The 20,098-nt window shown below is 41.7% G+C and overlaps 1 protein-coding gene across 11 annotated transcripts in view; it reads right to left on the bottom strand.

The window, feature by feature from the left end:
- The window catches only part of ARHGAP21 (Rho GTPase activating protein 21), a 139,131-nt gene that overhangs the window by 85,782 nt on the left and 33,251 nt on the right, over positions 1-20,098 (bottom strand). The window lies entirely within an intron of this gene.

The following is a 20,098-nucleotide window of genomic DNA, read 5'->3' on the forward strand; positions in this document are numbered from 1 at the left end:
CCATTCTTGATTCCCTCTCATACCCCAATCCTCACAATTCTTCAATCTGAGCTGACCCTGGCACTGTTTCCCTGTCTCTTACCACCCCATGTACTCACTTTGCTCTTAAACCAGCTTCAATTCACTCCTTTGCCTTTCTCTGACTTGCTCAAAGTCACCTAACCCTAGGTAAATCAATAATGCCTACTCTGGGCCTGTACCTATGAAGTTGAACACAAATGAAAAAAAACAAAAACGAGGCTATTTTCACTCTAAGTTCATAACCACTAACCTCAAGAGAGTTTTTTTTAAAAAAAAATCCTCACCCAAAGATATGTTTCTATTGACTTTAGGGATAGAAGGAAGGAGTGTGAGGAGAGGAGGAAGGAAGGGAGGGAGGGAGAGAGAAATACTTATGGGTTGCCTTCTGTACACTCCCCAACTGAGGATTGAACCCACAACCTAGGTATGTGTTTTGACCAGTAATCAAACCTGAACCTTTTATGGGACATTCCAACCAACTGAGCAAGGCAAGAGAGTCTTTACTGTTGTCTGTCAATGATAATTCTCTCTAGTCCATTCATCTTCGATAACTAATCCATCCCTTCTTCCCTGTTCTCACTTGTAGCTGACAACCCTGCTTTCTATTATAATGAAAGAAAAAGAAAAAACACTACCATGAAGACAACAACCTGCCTAGCTGGCTGGCTCAGTTGCGGGTTCCATTCCTGGTCAGGGCACATATCTAGGTTGCAGGTTGGATCCCCGGTCTAGATGCAACTAACTGATGTTTCTTTTTCTCTCTCTCAAAATAAATTAAAACAAACAAACAAACAAAAAAATACATATCCTAGGTGAGGATTAAAAATAATGATAATCCTCCTGTATAATAAAAGGCTAATATGCAAATTGTCCCCTAGGGAGTTTGACTGACCAGAAGTTTGATCTCTCACTATGACATGTGCTGACCACCAGGGGGTGGCACGGAATGAAGGAAGGTCCCCGCTGGCAGCCGGAAGGCCCTGATTGGCCCTGACTGCTGGCCAGGCCTAAGGACCTTACTCATGCACTAATTTCAAACACCGAGCCTCTAGTAATAATCTATATATATAAAGAGCCAGGGTCCATAACAACCAAGGCTTGACTGAACACTGAAAGTCAGTGTGGGTTGCTATGGCGATCCAGCACTGACTGCAGTTTTCTGATGGTCTTGGGCTCTACAACAGCGGTTCAGAACTGCTAGCAGGGTTGCCTAAGAACATTGGAAAACACAGATGTTTACATCACGATTCAGAACAGTAGTAAAATTACAGTTATGAGTAGCAACGAAAATAATTTTATGGTTGGGGGTCACCACAACATGAGGAACTGTATTAAAGGGTCTCGACGTTAGAAAGGTTGAGAACCACTGCCCTTGAGGAAAGAAGGAAGGGTAATACTTCTTTCTACATAAGAAGAGAAGATGAAAAGAAAAAACACACGTGTGCCTTCTTCACTCCTTCCACTTACCCACAGAGCCTTTTGATCTACTGGATTTCTAACAAGAGCAAACTGCAGGCACACAGGGAGGGACGCTGCAGTTTCAGATTTCTTTACTTGAGAAGAGACCTTAGCATTTACTCCCTACATGGGTCTCACCTCCCCACCCTGAGCACCAATCCATGCTAATCAGCATCAGAATGCAAGAAGCCAAGAAATAACTGGAATAACAGCAGTTAAATTCTTGTGGACTAAGAACTGTCATTTGATTCCCTTAAAAGTCTTCATAACAAGGTCACTTGATTGAATAATAACTCAAGGTTAGAGAAACCAAAATAAAGGATAAAACCTAACTCCATAATAACTAGATAAAATAACTAGACAAAGCAACCTAAAACAGGAGTTCATAAGGGGAAAACACTAATCTTATAACAATAAAAGTAATAAAAACCTCACAGATAGAATGCAAACTGACAATGTTCCAAAAGCTGATTGTAATGAAAGTTCCACAACTGTAAATTTACTACACTCAAATATACAATGGGTGAATTGTATGGTATATAAATTACACTTCAGTTAAGATGTTTAAAAAACAAACACATAGGTAAAAAGTACAAACTCTAAATGTTAGGCAGAGGTGAAAGACACAGGCTGTCAAAAAGTAAACATGAGTTGGGGGAAAATGCCTATATACACATAAATATATAGCCTCTAAGCTATCATTTATAATTAGTTGTACTTTTAAGTAGAATGCAAATAGTAGATTCCTAGTATATTCCAGGAATCATTCATGAGGAAGCATAAGAAGGTATATTGATTCCATCATATACTAAGATTATGAGCACTACTCCTATGGATTCTTTGAAAATATCTTGTTATATAATATTTATTACATAATATTAGTAGTACCAGTTGCTGAAAGAAAGTAAGGTTTTCTTCCTTATTTTAGGGCCAGATTTTATCATGGTGATGCAACACCTTTTAAGTGTTATTTCCTGAGAAAACACCACACAGGATCTGAATGTGTGAGCCCTTAGGGACCTTTTTCTTTTAAACAGTTAAATTGCTGACTATCATAGTTATGTCTGTCATCTGCTCGATGTTTTTTCCTTTATTACCTGGGGAGATTGTATGCACAGTGGGCAGAGCATGGACTCCGGAGCTAAACTACGTGGGTCTGGATCTTTCATTCACCAGCTATGGACCTTGGGCAAGTTCCTTAACATCTGTATCTTAGCTCCTCATCGTTACTACGAGGATGATAATTATAGTTCATACTTCGTATGTTTCCTATAAAGATTAAATGAATTAAAGTTTGTGAAGTATTTAAAATAGTATATCACACATAGTAAGCACTACTTAAAAATTAAATTAAAAAAAACACAGAGGTAAAAAAACCACACACACACACACACACACACACACACACACAGAGGTCAATAATACATAAAGGCTTATTTCAAAAATAGATTATATGGATAGATACATGCAAAAAAAAAAATGAAACTAGATCACCAACTTACACCATGCACAAAAATAAACACAAAATGGATACAGGACTTAAACATAAGACGGGAAACCATAAAAATACTAGAGGAATCCATAGGCAGCAAAATCTCAGACATATGCCAAAAGAACTTCTTCACTGATTCTGCCCCCTAGGGCAATGGAAGCTGAAGAGAAAATCAACAAATGGGACTACATCAAAATAAAAAGCTTTTTTACAGCAAAAGAATCATCAACGAAACAACAAGAAAGCCCACTGTATGGAAGAACATATTTGCAAATGTTATCACTGATAAAGGTTTAATCTCCAACATCTACAGGCAGCTTATACAACTTAATAAAAGGAAGATAAATGATCCAATAAATAAAAAAAAAAGGGCAATGGATCTAAATAGAATCTTCTCAAAAGAAGACAGAAGAAGACCAAGAGACACATGAAAACATCCTCAAAATCACTAATTATCCAAGAGATGCAAATCAAAACGACAATGTGGTTCTATCTCACACCTGTCAGAATGGCCAACATCAACAAATCAACAAATGAGAATTGTTGGCGAGGATGAGGAGAAAAGGAACCCTGGTGCACTGCTAGTGGGAATGCAGACTGGTGCAGCCACTGTGGAGAACAGTATGGAGTTTCCTCAAAAAACTAAAAACAGAACTCCCATTCGACCCAGTAATCCCACTCCTAGGAATATATCCTAAGAAACTAGAAACACCAAAAAGGATATATGCACCCCTATGTTCATAGCAGCACAATTTACAATAGCTAGGATTTGGAAACAGCCTAGGTACCCATCAGCAGATGACTGGATCCGAAACTATGGTACAGCTACACAATGGAATACTATGCTGCCATAAAAAAGTAGGAATTCTTACCATTTGCAGCAACCTGGATGGAACTGGAGAACATTATGCTAAGTGAAATAAGCCAGTCAATGAAAGAAAAATACCACATGATTTCACTCATTTATGGATAATAAAGAACATTATAAACTAATGAACAAAAAAATAGATACAGAAACAGTAAAGCATCAAACAGGCTGCAAATTACAGCGGGAAGGTTAGGGAGAGGCGGGAGAGATAAGAAATCAACTGAAGGACTTGTATGCATGCATATAAGCATAACCAATGGATGCAAAATTCGGGGGGCTGTGTGTGAGGGAATGTATGGGAGTGGAGTGGGGGAGGGAGGCAATGGTAAAATATGTACACATATAATACCTTAATAAAGAAATGAAAAAAATTTGAAAGAAAAGATAGATTATAATAATATAGCTAGGAAAAAAACTTAAAGAATGTGAATGACCTACATACTGAAAATTACAAAGCATTAAGAGGTTGAAAAAGACACAACAAAATGGAAAAATATACCATGTTCATAGATTAGAAGAATCAAAATGGCCTTATTACCCAAAGCAATATACAGATTTAATGCAAGCCCCATCAAAATCCCAATGTTATTTTTAAAGACACAAGAAATCATCAGATTTGTATGGAACCACAAAAGACCATAAAAATAGGCAAAGCAATCCTGAGGAAAAAAAATGAAGCTGGAGGTATCACACTACCTAACTTCAAATTACACTGCAGAACTACAATAATCAAAATAGCATGGTATTAGCAGAGAAACAGACACACATCAGTGGGACAAAATAGAGAGACCATATATAAAACACACGTATACAGACAAATAATTTTCAACCACAGAGGCAGAAACACACAATGGAGTATAGATAGTCTCTTCAATAAATGATGCTGGGAAAACTGGAAAGCCACAAGCAAAAGAATGAAACTATTGTAGATTGGTTTGTCCCCATGTACAAAAATTAATTCAGAGTGGATCAAAGATGTAAATATAATACCAAAAACAATAAGTTACATAGAAGAAAATATAGATACCAAACTTATGGACCTTGGTCACAAGAACATTTTATGAACTTGACCTCAAAGGCAAGGGAAGTAAAGGCAAAAATAAATGAATGGGACTATCTCAAACTAAAAAGTTTCTGCACAGTAAAAGAAACTGAAAACAAAACAAAAAATGCAGCCAATCAGATGGGAGATGATATTTGCAAACATTAGCTCCAACAAAGATTTAAATTTCCAAAGTATGTAGAGAACTCATAAAATTTAACACCAAATAAATAAACAACCAATCAAAAAAAAATGGGCAGAGGATATATAACACTTCAACAGACACCTCTCCTAAGAAAATATACAAATAGTCAAAGATATATAAAAAGATGCTCAACCTCACTAGCAATTAGGGAAATGCAAATCAAAACTTATAGTGAGATACTACCTCACACCTATTAGTGTGGCAATTATCAACAACGCAAGCAATAACAAGTGTTGGAGAGGTTGTGGAAAATAAGGAACCCTCATCCACTGCTGGTGGGAATGTAGACTGGTACAACCACTATGGAAAATGGTCTGGTGATTCCTCAAAAAATTTAGAGCTACCATAGGACTCAACAATTCCTTTCCTGGGTATATATCTGAAAAACTCAAAACATGTAATCACAAAGATATATGCACCAAAAACATGTACTGTATTTTCCGGCGTATAAGACGACCCCCTAATTTTACAGTTAAAACATAGGTTTAGGCCTATATTCGCTGTATAAGACTACCCCCCACTTCAAAGAAAAGACTTACTTTGCCGTCAAGATCTGCAGGTAATTTTTGTGCAATTTTGGTCTTTTGCCCCCGATTTTCAGTTGACTTTTTTTTCGTTTCAAAAGTCATTTTATACGCCGGAAAATACGATATTCACAAAGATATATGCACCCCTATGTTCATTGCAGCATTATTCATGGTGATCGAGACACGAAAGCAACCAAAATGCCTTACAACAGAGAACTAGATAAAGAAAATGTGCTACATATTAACAATGGAATACCAACCAACCATAAGAAAGAATGAAATACTGCCATTTGCAACATGGATGGGCCTTGAGAATATTATGCTAGGTGAAATGAGTCAGTCAGAAAAAGCTAAGAACCATATGATTTCACTCACATGTGGGACATAAAACTGAAACTCATGAACACAAACAGCAGAGTGCTGATTTCCAGAGGGAAGGGAGTAGTGGATAAGGAAGTCCTAATACATGGTGACAGGAGAAGATTTGACTTCGAGTGGTGAGCACACAGTGCAATATACAGAACTTGTACCAAAGAAACCCACACCTGAAACCTGTATAATATTAACCAATGTCACCCCAATAAATTAAAAAAATAGATTAACACTTTTCATATCTCAGGAGAATAGTGTATAAAATACAGTTTCAACTGAGGAAAGATAAAATCTTCAACATCCATAAAACTTTTTACTAGAAATTATAGGTACATCTAAAAGAGAAATGGGCTCATAGTGATTGAGCAATCTGTCAAAAAGATACAGCTAGTAAATGATACAGCAAGCTGTTCAGTCTGTTCTATGCCATCAGTGGGAAGGAAATAATAATATGATTTTAAAATTTTGTATATTGCTTATCTTTAAGCTGCTTTCTCCATAGTCCTAATGCCGCTGAGTATTAATCTTATAAAATTAATCCTCACATGCTGAGTTTCTTTAATAGGACATTTCTTTGCAAAATATTTGGCACAAGTGGAAATATGTTTTTTTATTAAAGGGTTTCTTTGGTTGCATTAAAAGAGTCTTAAATAAAGTATTTTTATGTACCAAAAATACATGGCAATTCTTGACTTGCAGCTTATGAAGTTTCTAAAATATTTGGGTGTTGTTTTTTTTTGTGTGGTTTTTTTGTTTTTGGCTACTCCAAGTTGAAAACAACTGGAACTACTTTGATGTTAAATATCTAGATGGATTTTTCTAAGAATTCTGGTTGTCAGTGGATATTTTAATATTTAAGTCATGAAAAATGACCAAAGAAGTTCTAACACTCTGATGACTTGAAATTGAAAAATCTAGATGACTTCAGTCCAAATATTTCAAATTAAACACTTGAATTTAATTTTTAAAAAGATAACCCTTAACATTTAAGTATATTATTGACTTGGAAATTCATTTATAACATTTTTCATCTAAGTTGACTGTTGATATGGATCTTTCTGCTGCTGATGTCTACTTTTTACATATTTTCTTGTATAGAAGCTCTATTACCAGTTAATAAAATAGTTATTTTCAGAAGCTACCTTTTATGGATCTGAATAAAATCTTGTTTACGCTGAATCAGAAACAGATTGTATTTTTAGCTTAAAAACAAGGATCTCCCTCTCCTTTGGGTACACAGGAATCTCCAAATTAAGAGTCAAACATACTGTCTGGCCAGTGTGTCTCAATGGTTGAGCACTGACCTATGAACCAGGAAATCACAATTCTCAGTCAAGGCACATGCCTGGGTAAGAGATGTGTAAGAGGCAGCCCATCAATGATTCTCTCTCATCATTCATGTTTCTCTCTCTCTCCCCCCCTCTCCCTTCCTTTCTGACACAAATATATTTATGTGTCAAACATACATTTCAGTTAATTCTAGTAATGCAGTCTCCTGTGAGTAGACAAGAGCAAATTGAGCATGCATTCAGGCTAGAGAAGATATAGGTACAGAAGGTCAGACTCATATCATGCCTTTTTAAAAAAAAACATTGTAATGATCTAGAAAAACAGAGACTCCTAAATATATATTCAAGTAAGTTTTCCAAATCTAAGTAAATTTTGGATTATCAATGATACTACACTGGCAACTGTTAATAAATCACTCAGTTTCACTAGTCTAAATAAACTATAGAGGCTATCTATAAGTATGCTAAGACGAAAAAGGGTTCTTATTGTTTTAATTTTTGTTTCATTAGTGAGGCTAACCATCTTTGCATGGAATATCCAATTTTTAAAGACCATAACACAGAAAAAAAAAATGCTATACAGATAGCCTCTGGAAACTGGAAAGAGAACTTAAAATATAAGAAACTCAGAGGTGACCACCTGGAAAAGATATTAGAGAAAGACAATAAGCCCCCCAAGGAAGGAAGGCCAAACTGTCTCACATTCAGATCAGTCTGAGCACCAGGATACACCCTAATGTCAGGCAGACACACCAGAGTAGGTCCCTGTCCAGCAAAGACAAATGACATGAAGTGAGCTAACAACATCCGCAGTCCCTGGGGGAAGGCAGGGCTTGGAGATGGGCTGCCATCCAATTTCTAATGTGGCAATGCACCATCCATTTATGCCCTTTCAAACACACACTGTCTCTAGGTTGAACTCAACTGTGTTTTATTCATTTCAAAGCCCCAGCTAAATAAAAATTCCCAATGTGGGGGGTCATTAAATTATAATTTATTCATGAAAAGTTATGATTAAATATCAAATAGTATTATATACACATTTTAAAGGTACTGTAGTGCTTACTATTTAAAGAAATCCTGGGATTGAAGTCCTTTGGAAAGTAATAAATTATTTTAATCACTCCATAATTTATGCTCTATAAATACATTGCCTTTCAACATTAACGTATTTTTACATAGAGAACATGCCTTAATTATTAAAACAGAAATTATTAAAATTATATCAGAAAAGCAAAGCTATAATTAGAAACCTCTAAAACCATTTATAAGTACAAACTCTTACGACTTTAAAATAAGCATAAATACACCAGCTGAGTATTATACAAAGAGGATATTAAAGTATTATAAAGTACATACAATATTCATAAAAATACAAATCCAACATACCATAAATTTTACTAAAAATGTCTAAGTTATAAATAAGGAATATTAATTGTTCCAATCAGACTGAACAGCCAAAGGGAATTTTATATATATATATATTAGAGGCCCAGTGTACAAAATTTGAAGGGGGGGGGAGGCGAGGGGGAGGGTTGTCCCTTAGCCCAGCCTGCACCCTCTCAAAATCCAGGACCTCTCGGGTAGAGTCCCTAGGCCTGGCCAGCAAGGATTATCGGGGCTTTCCTTCCCCCACTGCTGGCAGCTGGCCCCACTCCCACCACTGCCACTGCTTGCCATCTCTGCATCACTGTGGCCATGTAACTCTGCATCACTGTGGCCCCTCTCCTGCCACTGTTGCCTCCCTCTGAGGGTGACAAGCATGGGGTATAATAGCTGGCCGGTGGCCTGGGCCTCCCTCTGTGGGGTGACCCATCACGGGGATCCATGATGGACTGACTGCTCAGCAGAGGGAGGCCCTGCCTACCCAGCCGGGGCTCTGCTACCGATTGCCTCACAGAGTGGCCTAGGCCTCCCTCTTTGGGATGATGATGGAGGCCCCCCCCCCAATTGATTGCCCCACCAGCTGGTGGCCTGGGTCTCCCTCTTTGGCGTGATCATGGGGCAATGGCAGGGCCCCCTGACCAAGCACATTGCACCCACCTTGGCTGGCCTGCCACCAGTGCATCTCATAGCATGGTCATCCAAAGGTTTTGTCCGGACGGTTATTCTGCTTTTCAGTGGTTCAGTCAATTTGCATATTATACTTTTATTATTATAGAAATATATATATGTTTGTTTGTTTTTCTCCTCCCTTAATCTTCACCCGAGGATTCCATTGATTTTTGGAGAGAGTAGAAGAGAGAAGGAAAGACAGAGAAATATCAATGTGGGAGAAACACATCAATTGGTTGCCTTCTGCACAAGCCTAGACCAGGGCCTGGGCCAGGAAGGAGCCTGCAACAGAGTTACATGCCCTTGATCAGAAGTGAGCCCGGTCCACAGGCCTACGCCTTTTCCACTGAGCCAGAGTTACATGCCTTTGACCAGAATTGAATCCTGACCCTTTGGTCCACAGGCCTAAGCCCTCTCCACTAGGGCAGAAATTATATATTTTTAAAAGGTCTTTTTATATGCCTTTACTCTCCTTTGCTTTTGCTATATAAGGCTAATGTTTATGGTTACATTGGATATCATGGGCATTTCTTTAAGCACTAGCTGGTGGATCAACTCCCAAATCAATCTCCAGATTTTTGTGATGATAGTGATGTTGTTCAATTCAAATTTTCATTAAATAATTATAATACTGCAGGTAGAAACATTGAGTACCTTCTTATAAACTAGTCTTATTTTTTTTTAATTTGATTTTCCTATATCCATTTTAGCATAGTTATTTCACATCCTCTGGACCTTCTATCTTTAAAAATCTTTATTTTCAAGTAGATGTCTTCAATACAGGAAATATTTAATAAGCAGTTCTTAAGGACTTTTGAAAAATGGAGGCCTGGGGTTGATATAACTTGCTTTGGTTACTCAAATAGACTACTCAAGGAAACTGAAAATTAGATGACATTATTCCTATTTTATGGATTTTTAATACTGTACTCCTAGAAAATAGTCAACTTATCCAAATCCTTACAGCTAGTGAATGATGGGCCAAAGATCTGCACAGATACTTCACAAAAGAGGAAATGCAAAAGGCAAAGAAGGTTAAGAAAAGATGCCCAACCTCATTAGTCATCAGGCAAATTAAACCCAAAAGGTAAAGGTTTACACACCAAAGTGGCTAATATAATTTTTTAAAGCTGGTAATCAATTATTGGCAAGGATGTAGAGTAACAAGAATTCTCTAATACTGATGATGGAGTTATAAATGCATGCACACCACTTTGAAAACCATAGTATCTGTTAAAGTTTGTCCATAAAATGTGAATATCCTGTATTCCATTAACTCCACAACTAGGTATATACTCAATAGAAATAAATAAATATGTATAAAGCCATGTGCAAAATATTCACAGCAGCATCATTTGTAACTAGAGACCCGGTGCACGAATTCATGCATTTGAATGGCTTTTTAATGACATATGACTTCTTTAATTCATGACTTTTTAATGACATATGATTTCTTTCCAACTTTTGGCCATCTATAAATAGAAAAGCCTAAACAACTGAAAGATCGGGGTCCCTCGGCGTAACCTGTGGGGATTAGACCAAAACTGGCAGTCCAATGCTGCCTGCCGCTCCTGCCTGCTGCTCCTGCTCATCCCAGCCCCACTGCACCTGCCAGCTGCTCAGTAGGCCTACTGCCGCTCCACTGCAGGCTCCGGGATGCAGCGGCCAACCATGAGCCCTGTGTCTGGCACCCGTCAGTCAGCTGAGCAGGAGCACACTGACCACCCAGGGGCAGCTCCTCCATTGAGCACCTGCCTGTAGTGGTCAGTGCATGTCATAGTGACCAGTCTACCGGTCTTTCAGTCACTTAGGCTTTTCTATATATAGATGGCCAAAAGTTGGAAAGAAGTCATATGTCATTAAAAAGTCAAATGCCATACAATGAACTATCATAAATAAGTTCTTACAGTTCATGCAACAACATGGATGAATTTCAAAGTATAATTATAGTGAAAAAAGTCAATATAAAAGTGTACATAGAATGTGATAATATTTATAATACAATTCAAAACAAGAGAATAATGACTCTATGGGGCATAATAGAGGATATTGAGGAGACCTATTAACATTCTATATCTTGATCAGAACAATGATGCACAGGTGGATTCACTTTGTAATATTTTACCAATCTATATATTGATATTTAACTTTATACTAGAGGCCCAGTGTATGAATTTGTGCATGGGTGGAGTCCAGCTGGCCCGGCCCCAATAGCAGTGGATCGGGGCCAGGTCTGTTGGGAGGAGGAAAACTGGCTGGCCAGCCACTGTGAGCCCCCGCGCCCCCCCCCCGCCCCCGCCCCCGATCTGGGCTGATCAGAGCCAGGCCAGCTTAGAGGATGGTCCAAGGGCAATTGGCCGGTGGGTCCCACCCCCGATTGGGGTAGGGGGACTGCTTGGGGGCAGGGCCAGCCATGGGAAGGGGCTGTGGGCAGTGGGCCAGTAGGCCCCATCCCTGAATGGGATGGGGAAGCCAATTGTGGGTCAGTAGCTGGGGGAGGTGTTGTGGGAGATAGGCTGGCCAGCCCCACCCCCAATTGGTGGTGGTAGGGGCCCATTGGAGATGGGGCTGGCCAGGGGGGAGGGGCTAAAAAAGGTTGGCCAATCAACCCCACCCCCTATTGGTGTGTGGGGCTGATCAGGGGCGGGGCCAGCTAGGGGGAAGGGCTGTGGGCCAAATGGGGTGGTGTGGATGTACTATGGACAGGGCCCAGCCACAGGGAAGGGCCCTGGAGGAGGTGGGGTTGGCCAGCTGCCCTGCCCTCGATCAGAATGGGAGAGGCCCATCAGGGATAGGGCTGGCTGTGGGGAGGGGCTCTGGGAGGTTGGCCAGCTGGCCTAACCACCCCCCACCCCTTTTCAATTGGGCAGTTTGCTGGCAGCAGTGGGTGTCATAGCAACCAGTTGTTCTGGTCATTATGGCATTTGGGTCGCTGGCTTTTTACACAGTATATAGATTGCTACATATCTATTTAAAATGTTTGCATTTTTATCAAAGCATGCTCATGTTTGTTTAAACATGAATTTGATTATATCATTGTCATGCTAAAACCCTACCACAGGCTTCCCATCACTCTTGGACAGGACTCTGTCCTCATTCCCTTGCTGCTCCCCTGCCACCCAGCACACAGATCTCCTGGCTGCCTGGAGCCAAGTTTTTTCCCATCTTAGGGGCTTTAACCTCTGCAATTCCTTCTACCTGGAGGCTGATATTTGTATGGTTTACTTCCTTAAATTCGGAGTCTGCTTAAGTATCACCTACTTAGAGAAATGACTTCAGAGGATCTTTTCCTCACTACTTATCTCAAGTGGACTCCCCATCATTTCATCCTGCTTTATTTTTTTCTCAAAGCACTCATCATAATCTGAAACAATATTATAAATGTATTTGTTTATTTGTCTGTCCCCACCCCCAATTAAAATGTATGGTCAAGAAAAGCAGAGATTTGTTTTGTTCATACAAGAACAGTAGCAGAAAGTAGGTACATAAAAATTTGTGTTGAATATATAGAAAATGATCATTCTCTTTTCCCACAAAGGAAACTTTATAGTTGTAATTATCTACAATACTAATTTCTTGTGTTTGTTTACTATATGTCTGCCCTACTAATCTCCAAGAATGCAGATATACACACATGCTCACCATTCTATAAGCAATACCTCACACTGTAGCCGGGCAAAAACCAGGTGCTAAATAAATGTTTGTGGAAGCAAAAGATACACATCAATGCACCACCTAAACTTCATGTTTATCTAAGCTCTCTACAAATATGGATGGTAATACTCTAGTCAGGATTTAACATTAGGACTATAGCCTGATTTAACTCCATTAATCTCCAGGCCCTAAAAAAAGTCACCATTTCCCATCACCATTATGCGTAGGACCAGAATCATCAGATAAAATATTCTGACTGGTAACCATTACTATGGTAAGCTTAACATAAATCCCCATTCTCTCCTATACAGGAAGAGTTAATAGAGAAAGCAAGCTATGCTTAGAAAAAGGTCTGCTTATAAGGTTGGTCCTTATTGGCATCTGGGGGCTTAGATTTCTGGAAGGTTCTCTCGCTATTCCCTAAAATTCAGTGTTTCCCAAACTTTGACATATGTGTACCCTTTCTATAATTTTTGTAACGCTGAGTACGCCTTGTACTCATGAGAACGTAGAATCAGGCGCAGCTAAGCACGATACAGTTCATATCCCCACCAAACTCCGGTGCAACGCATACCCCCACCAAACTCTTCCCGTACCCCTGGGGGTATGCGTACCACTATTTGGAAAACACTGCGAAATGATCAAAGTGTCTTCCTGTGCCTGAACTGTTTATGCAAACAATGAGGTTTATGCTGAACACCTGCTTTCCTAGTGGGAATTTATGGTACTTGCTAGTCACAAGGTGCTTACATGACCAGCCCCCAATAAAAACCTTGTCTCAAGTAAGTTTCTCTGGTAGACAACATTATACATGTTGTTGTTATCCTATGTAATAATCCTATGTAATAAAGAGCTAATATGCACTGGTCGTCACATGGTCACATCGTAATGCCTCAGACACTCAACACTGGGGAGGGAGAAATGGGGAGCAGCCAGGCACAAATGAGCTCACAAGAGAGCAACAGGGACCAGCCAGGCTGCGCCCCGGGAGAGGGACAAGCCCGCCTGCCCCATGGTCCTGGGTGCCAGCAGCTGTGCCTGCAGCCCAGGAGAGGAACAAGCCATGCGCCCCCCGGTCCCGGGCACCAGAGCCTGCAGCTGCAACCTAGATGAAGCTGCCCTTCCCACAGTCCCCTGTGGCTGTGGCTGGCCCGGGGAAAGCCAGGTTCTGGGTGCCTGTGGTCAGCCAGAGAGAGGGGAGCCCAGGTCAGGGTGCCTGCAACCGACCAGAGGAGGGAATCCTGAGTCCCCAGTGCAAGGCAGAGACAGTTAGGGGTGGTCAGGCCAGCAGGGGGTAACAGTTAGGGGCAATCAGGAAGGCAGGCAGAGAGGTTAGGGGCGATCAGGCAGGCAGGGGAGCAGTTAGGGGCGATAAGGCTAATAGGGGAGCAGTTAGGGGTGATCAGGTTGGCAGGCAGAGGGGTTAGGGGCAATCAGGCAGGCAGGCAGGCAGGAGAGTGGTTAGGAGCCAGCGGTCCTGGATTTCAAGAGGCAGTTGGACATCCCCTGAGGGGTCCCGGATTACAGAGGGTGCAGGATGGGCTGAGGGACCTTCCCTCTTCATCCCCCTCCCTCTGTGCATGAATTTTGTGTACTGGACCTCTAGTAAAATAAGAAACTAGGAAAATTCCAGGACAAGCGAAATAGAAAAACTTAAGACAGATCGTTAAACAACAGTTTGTAGCTACCTAGTAAACCCTATCTTCCTTAAACCAAGGACATTTAAGAGTAAATGGTTTGGGCTAGAAGGAAGAGGGGAAAGGAGGGGGAGGGGGAACAGAAGATATCTGCAATACTATCAACAATAAAAAATATATTTAAAAAACAAGAAGAAATGGTTTGCATTTCTCCTCTACAATCAGAGGATAAGTAGCTTAAATCGCCCTATACTCAGGGAAACAGATAACAGAAATCCAATTAAGTGTCATTTGCCAACCACACCTAAGGACAGAAAAATTAAGAGAATACATCTCACTTTGGTACACCAACATAAAGCTGATCAATATTCTATTGATTCATCCCTAGGGCCTCCCCTATACTCTCAGATTATAAACCCCTGAAAATGAAGGTCCCAGTGGGCACTCTCCCTCCAGGGAGCAAACCCGTGCCATTCCCTTCGCTTTCTCTTCACCCCCCACTCTCCACACTCTTCCTCCTCCCTCCCAGTACGTATCCCCTAACCTCTAAGGGACCCATGTGACTTACAACCAGGGGAGCAATGGGCAGCGGTGGTTTGTCCAGGGCTAACCCCCTGAACCTGTCTCCAAGGCCCCCTTTTCTCAGACTCCCCAGTGAGCTAAGGCAGCCAGTCCCGTCCCCACCTCCCCCTCTCCTGTAGCTTCCTTTATGCTCTTCCTTCTTTCACTCTCCTAAGTATATTTTTGCTGCAGTCAATAAATTCTTGCTTGCTTTTCTACACTTTGTCTCTTAATTGAAATCTTTCCCTCAAGAAGAACCAAGGCCTACCCATCTTATCAATAACAGTGTCCCAATTTGTTGTTATAGGAATTAAGTGTACCCTCTGTGTCCAGTGAGAAAAGAATCTTGGAAGCTTGGGTGTGATTTTTTCTGAACTTGGTCCCATACTCCTTTTCCCTTTGCTGATTTTGTTTTGTATCCTTCAGCTGTAATGAACCACAGTTGTGAATACTATACGCTGAGTCCTGTAAGTCCTCTTACTAGATCACTGAACAGGGGGTCGTTTGGAGGATCCCCAACACATCTCCCAATTCTGAAACGGGTTAAAATCTATCACAGCTGTAGGAAAACAAGAGAAGAAAGAGAACATTGATTCCCGCCTTCCGGTATCCACCCTCCTGTGCAGTCACCTCCCCTAGAGTGTGGGCTGGACCTCGTGATTTCCACCTAATGAATGGAATTCAGCAAATGTTCTGGAATGTCATTTCCAGGATTAGATAACAAAGGACTGTAATGGGCCAGCCCGTGTGGTTGAGCTTCCACCTATGAACCAGGAGGTCAGAGTTCTAGGACACATGCCCAGGTTGCAGATTTGATCCCCAGTAGGGGGTGTGCAGGAGGCAGCTGATCAATGATTCTCATTTATCATTGATGTTTCTGCCTCCCCTTTCTTCTCTAAAACCAGTAAAATATATTTTTAAAAATTATTAAAAAGACTGTGATATCTGTCTCCTCCACACCCTCTTCTCCCATGCTCCGAGTTATGAACTAAGCTGCCATGTTGTGAGCTGCCATGTGGAGAGGCCCCAGTGAGAAGAAAGTGAGGCAGCCACAGCCAGCAAATACTGAGGCCCTCAGCCCAACAGTCTGTGAGGAGCGAATCCCACCAGCAATCACATCAGTGAGGTAGAAGCAGATCCTCCCGCAGGCAAGCCCTGAGGGGCCTGAAGCTGTGGCTGACCCCAGAGAGCCGGCATGTGCACACTGAGCCAAAGGACCAGTGAGGCCACATCTGGATTTCTGACCCACAGAAACTGTGAGACAATAAATGTTATTGTGTTAGGTTGCTATTATTCTGCAATACATAACTACTACACTCTACCACCCAAAACAACTAAGAAAGCCAGACAGCATATACGAAACAATGGTTTCCAGACACTGGACATCAGACAACAAAGAACACCGATCTGTGGAAAAAAGGAAAGCAAGTAGTAGGCCCCACTGCCCTAGGCCCGTGGTCTGCAAACTGTGCCTCGAGAGCCACATGGGGCTCTTTGGCCCCTTGAGTGTGGCTCTTCCACAAAACACCATGGCCTGGGTAAGTCTATTTTGAAGAAGTGGCATTAGAAGATGTTTAAATTTTAAAAATTGGGCTCTCAAAAGAAATTTCAATCGTTGTACTGTTGATATTTGGCTTTGTTGACTAATGGGTTTGCCGACCACTGCCCTAGCATTCTGTGCAGTTTCAAGCCGAGGCCCAGGGAGGGGGCAGGCAGGACCCAGTGGTCTCCCTAACACTGAATAAGGCCCAGGTGGCTGGAGTTGCCAGGAAGAGCATGAGAGAGAAGAAAGCAGCCCAGAGGGAGCTCTGGACATCTGCACCAGGGCCTCCCACTTGGTCTTCAGCTGATGACCCTGAGGGGAGAGAACTTCCAAAACTAGCATGTACCAATCCCTGACACTCACACAGGCCAGCAACCGTGCCTGCTTTCTACCATCAGAGTGGGGCAAACCCGCTAATCTGTGGAGTGCCAGGCAAAACACTGCAAAGTATATTGCTTTACTAGTGGGACAAAATTAGCTCTAGACTAGAGCTGCTCTGGTCTCATCCAATAAAGCTTAAAAATAAAACTCCAAAAAAAAGGGAAAGGAATTATATGCCAAAGATACTGTGGGCCAATATACATACAGTTGGGAGTGTCTGTGGGTGTTAGATCCCAGGTGGAGAACAGAGCTGGAGAAAGGCAGAGATGGGCACTCACTTCATATAGGATTGAACATGGAGATAAGTGCTAAGACACATGAGGAGGACAGCTCTAGGAAGCTTGGAGGAAGTGATATCCATATTAAATGAACTACAGATGCCAGGACTGCTATGGTAGACTGCGATGGAAAGGACAGATCTAAAGGCTAAGAGATGTGGGCATGCTAGAATGCGTCTAACATATCCGGCCAGCAATCCAGCCTATGTTCCTGGGGAGGGCGGAGGACACTCCGTTTACAGAGGCAATACAGAAAGCACTGGCACGGGTGGATCAGCTCCTCTGAGAAGGGAGATGCTGTATGTTCCCAGCAGGCCAGCACTGATAACGGAAGATACTGCTATAAATCCTGACCTCTTAAGAAGCAAAGAGGATGTTAGCATCACACAAAAGCAGAGGCCACACAGCAGATTTAACATTCAGAGTCAAGGTGGAGATATTCAGGAATGAACATCAAAATCAGGATGGCTTTCCAGGGCCCCTGGCCCAGAATCTACAGAGAGGAGGACACAACATGTTATTCCTAGGGGCAGTCCGCTGCTGGTGCTCACCTGTCCCTGGTGTAACATCCCAGGACAGACATCTCGTTCAGCCAAGGGAAACTATCTAGAGGGGGAGACCTACCAGACACTGGAGAGTAGTGCAGTGGCCTTGCAGAGGGGGTCTGGGTAAAGGGGTGAGAAGGGGTGTGGGGACGACACAGGTACATAAAGGGATGAATTCCAACAAGAGGAAAAGAGAGAAAGACCCTACTTCAGCTTTCTGTTTCCTTACCTTTTTGCCTAGTTGGTTCCTCCCTCCCACTTTCCTGTCCCACCTTTTCTTCTCTCCCCGCTCCTATGATCCCCTTCTCAGTCCACATTTTCTCCAGCACTCCCTAAGAGGCCCATCAATTAAAAGTATGCTTATTTCAGCTGAAACCGGTTTGGCTCAATGGATAGAGTGTCAGCTTGGGGACTGAAGGGTCCCGGGTTCGATTCCGGTCAAGGGCATATACCTTGGTTGCGGGCACATCCCCAGTAGGGGGTGTGCAAGAGGCAGCTGATTGATGATTCTCTCTCATCGATGTTTCTAACTCTCTATCTCTCTCCCTTCCTCTCTGTACAAAATCAATAAAATATATATTTAAAAATAAATAAATAAATAAAAGTATGCTTATTTCACATTTTGAATACAGCTCTATTATTCCTGATGAGTTGAACACTAAATTCTTCAACTAAGAGGGAGAACTGTTTGAGAGCAAAATTCTAAATAGCTCCTACATTTGTTTATATTTGAACATTCTTGGAAAAAAATAGGTACAGCATACTTCAATGTACCTACTATAAAGTTTGTAATAAATGAAAGATTTTTCCACTCATCCTCTAGACAAAAGTCACTGTGAATGGTCCCCTACATAAGCAATTTTCCCTTCAGTCATGAATAAACATGATATAACACAGGATTTTAAATGTCCTGGGTGATGGGCACATGGTGCTATATACAGATTTTATAACTTAGAATCCACACATAAAACCTATATGTTCATTTTGACCATTGTCACCCCAATAAAATTTAATTTAAAAATTAATAAACAAATGTGATTCCTCAAATATACAATCCTACCTAATAAAAGAGTAATATGCAAATTAACCATCACTCAGCCATGCCCACCAGCTAATCAGAGTATGCACATAAACCCAACCAAGATGGCTACAGCCATAGAGAGCAGGAGGAAGGCTTGGGTTTTCCAGGTAATAAAGGAAGCCAAGCTTTCTGCCTGCCCTTGCTGGCCTAAGCCTCCACTCAAGGCTACAAAGTTTCAAGTATAGAAGGTAAACAAATCCAAACAGAAATGGCAGCAGCCACGGAGCAAGCAGGAGGTTTGGCTCCACTTCCAGGCTACAAAGTTTCAACTGTAGAAGGTAAATAAATTCCAGATACCAGGGCCTCCACTTGGGTCACCAGGGGACATGGCCAGCCTGCAAACCACCATAGGCCCTTCGCTCAGGCTGCCCCACACCCCAAGGGAACCCCCACCCTGGTCTGGGCCACCCTTCTGGGCAAACCAGCTGGCCCCAACCCATGCACTGGGCCTCTATCCTATCTAATAAAAAAAGTACCGTATTTTTCGGACCATAAGACGCACCGGACCATAAGACGCACCAGTTTTTAGAGAAGGGAAATGAAGAAAAAAAGATTCTGAAACAAATAGTGTCCTAAAATATTTTATGTGCATTAAAACCCAACATCACAGTCATAAACACATGTAATCAACCCTGTAAAGTAAACAGCAGCATTTAGAACCATTTTAGAGCTGGGCAAGCACACAGAGACCACACAGAGCCGGTCAAGTAAAAAAACTTTTTTTTTAACAGTATATGTGTAGGCTATATTTAGACCATAAGACACAGGGACTTTTTCCCCCCACTTCTGGGGGAAAAAAAGTGCATCTTATGGTCCGAAAAATACGGTAATATGCAGATTGACCATCACTCCAACACACAATAGCTGCCCCCATGTGGACACAAAGATGGCCACCACAAGATGGCCAGCAGGGAAGGGCAGTTGGGAGGTACCAGGCCTGCAAGGAAGGGCAGTTGGAGGCAATCAACCCTGTAGGGGAGGCAGTTAGGGGTAGTCAGGTCGGCAGAGGAGGGAAGTTGGGGGCAAACAGGCTGGCAGGGGAGCAGTTAGACATCAATTAGGCTGGCATGGGAGTGGTTAGGGGGTGAT

This window comes from Pipistrellus hanaki (genome assembly GCF_964339955.1).
Source record: "Pipistrellus hanaki genome assembly, chromosome: 1".
NCBI lineage: Eukaryota > Metazoa > Chordata > Mammalia > Chiroptera > Vespertilionidae > Pipistrellus > Pipistrellus hanaki.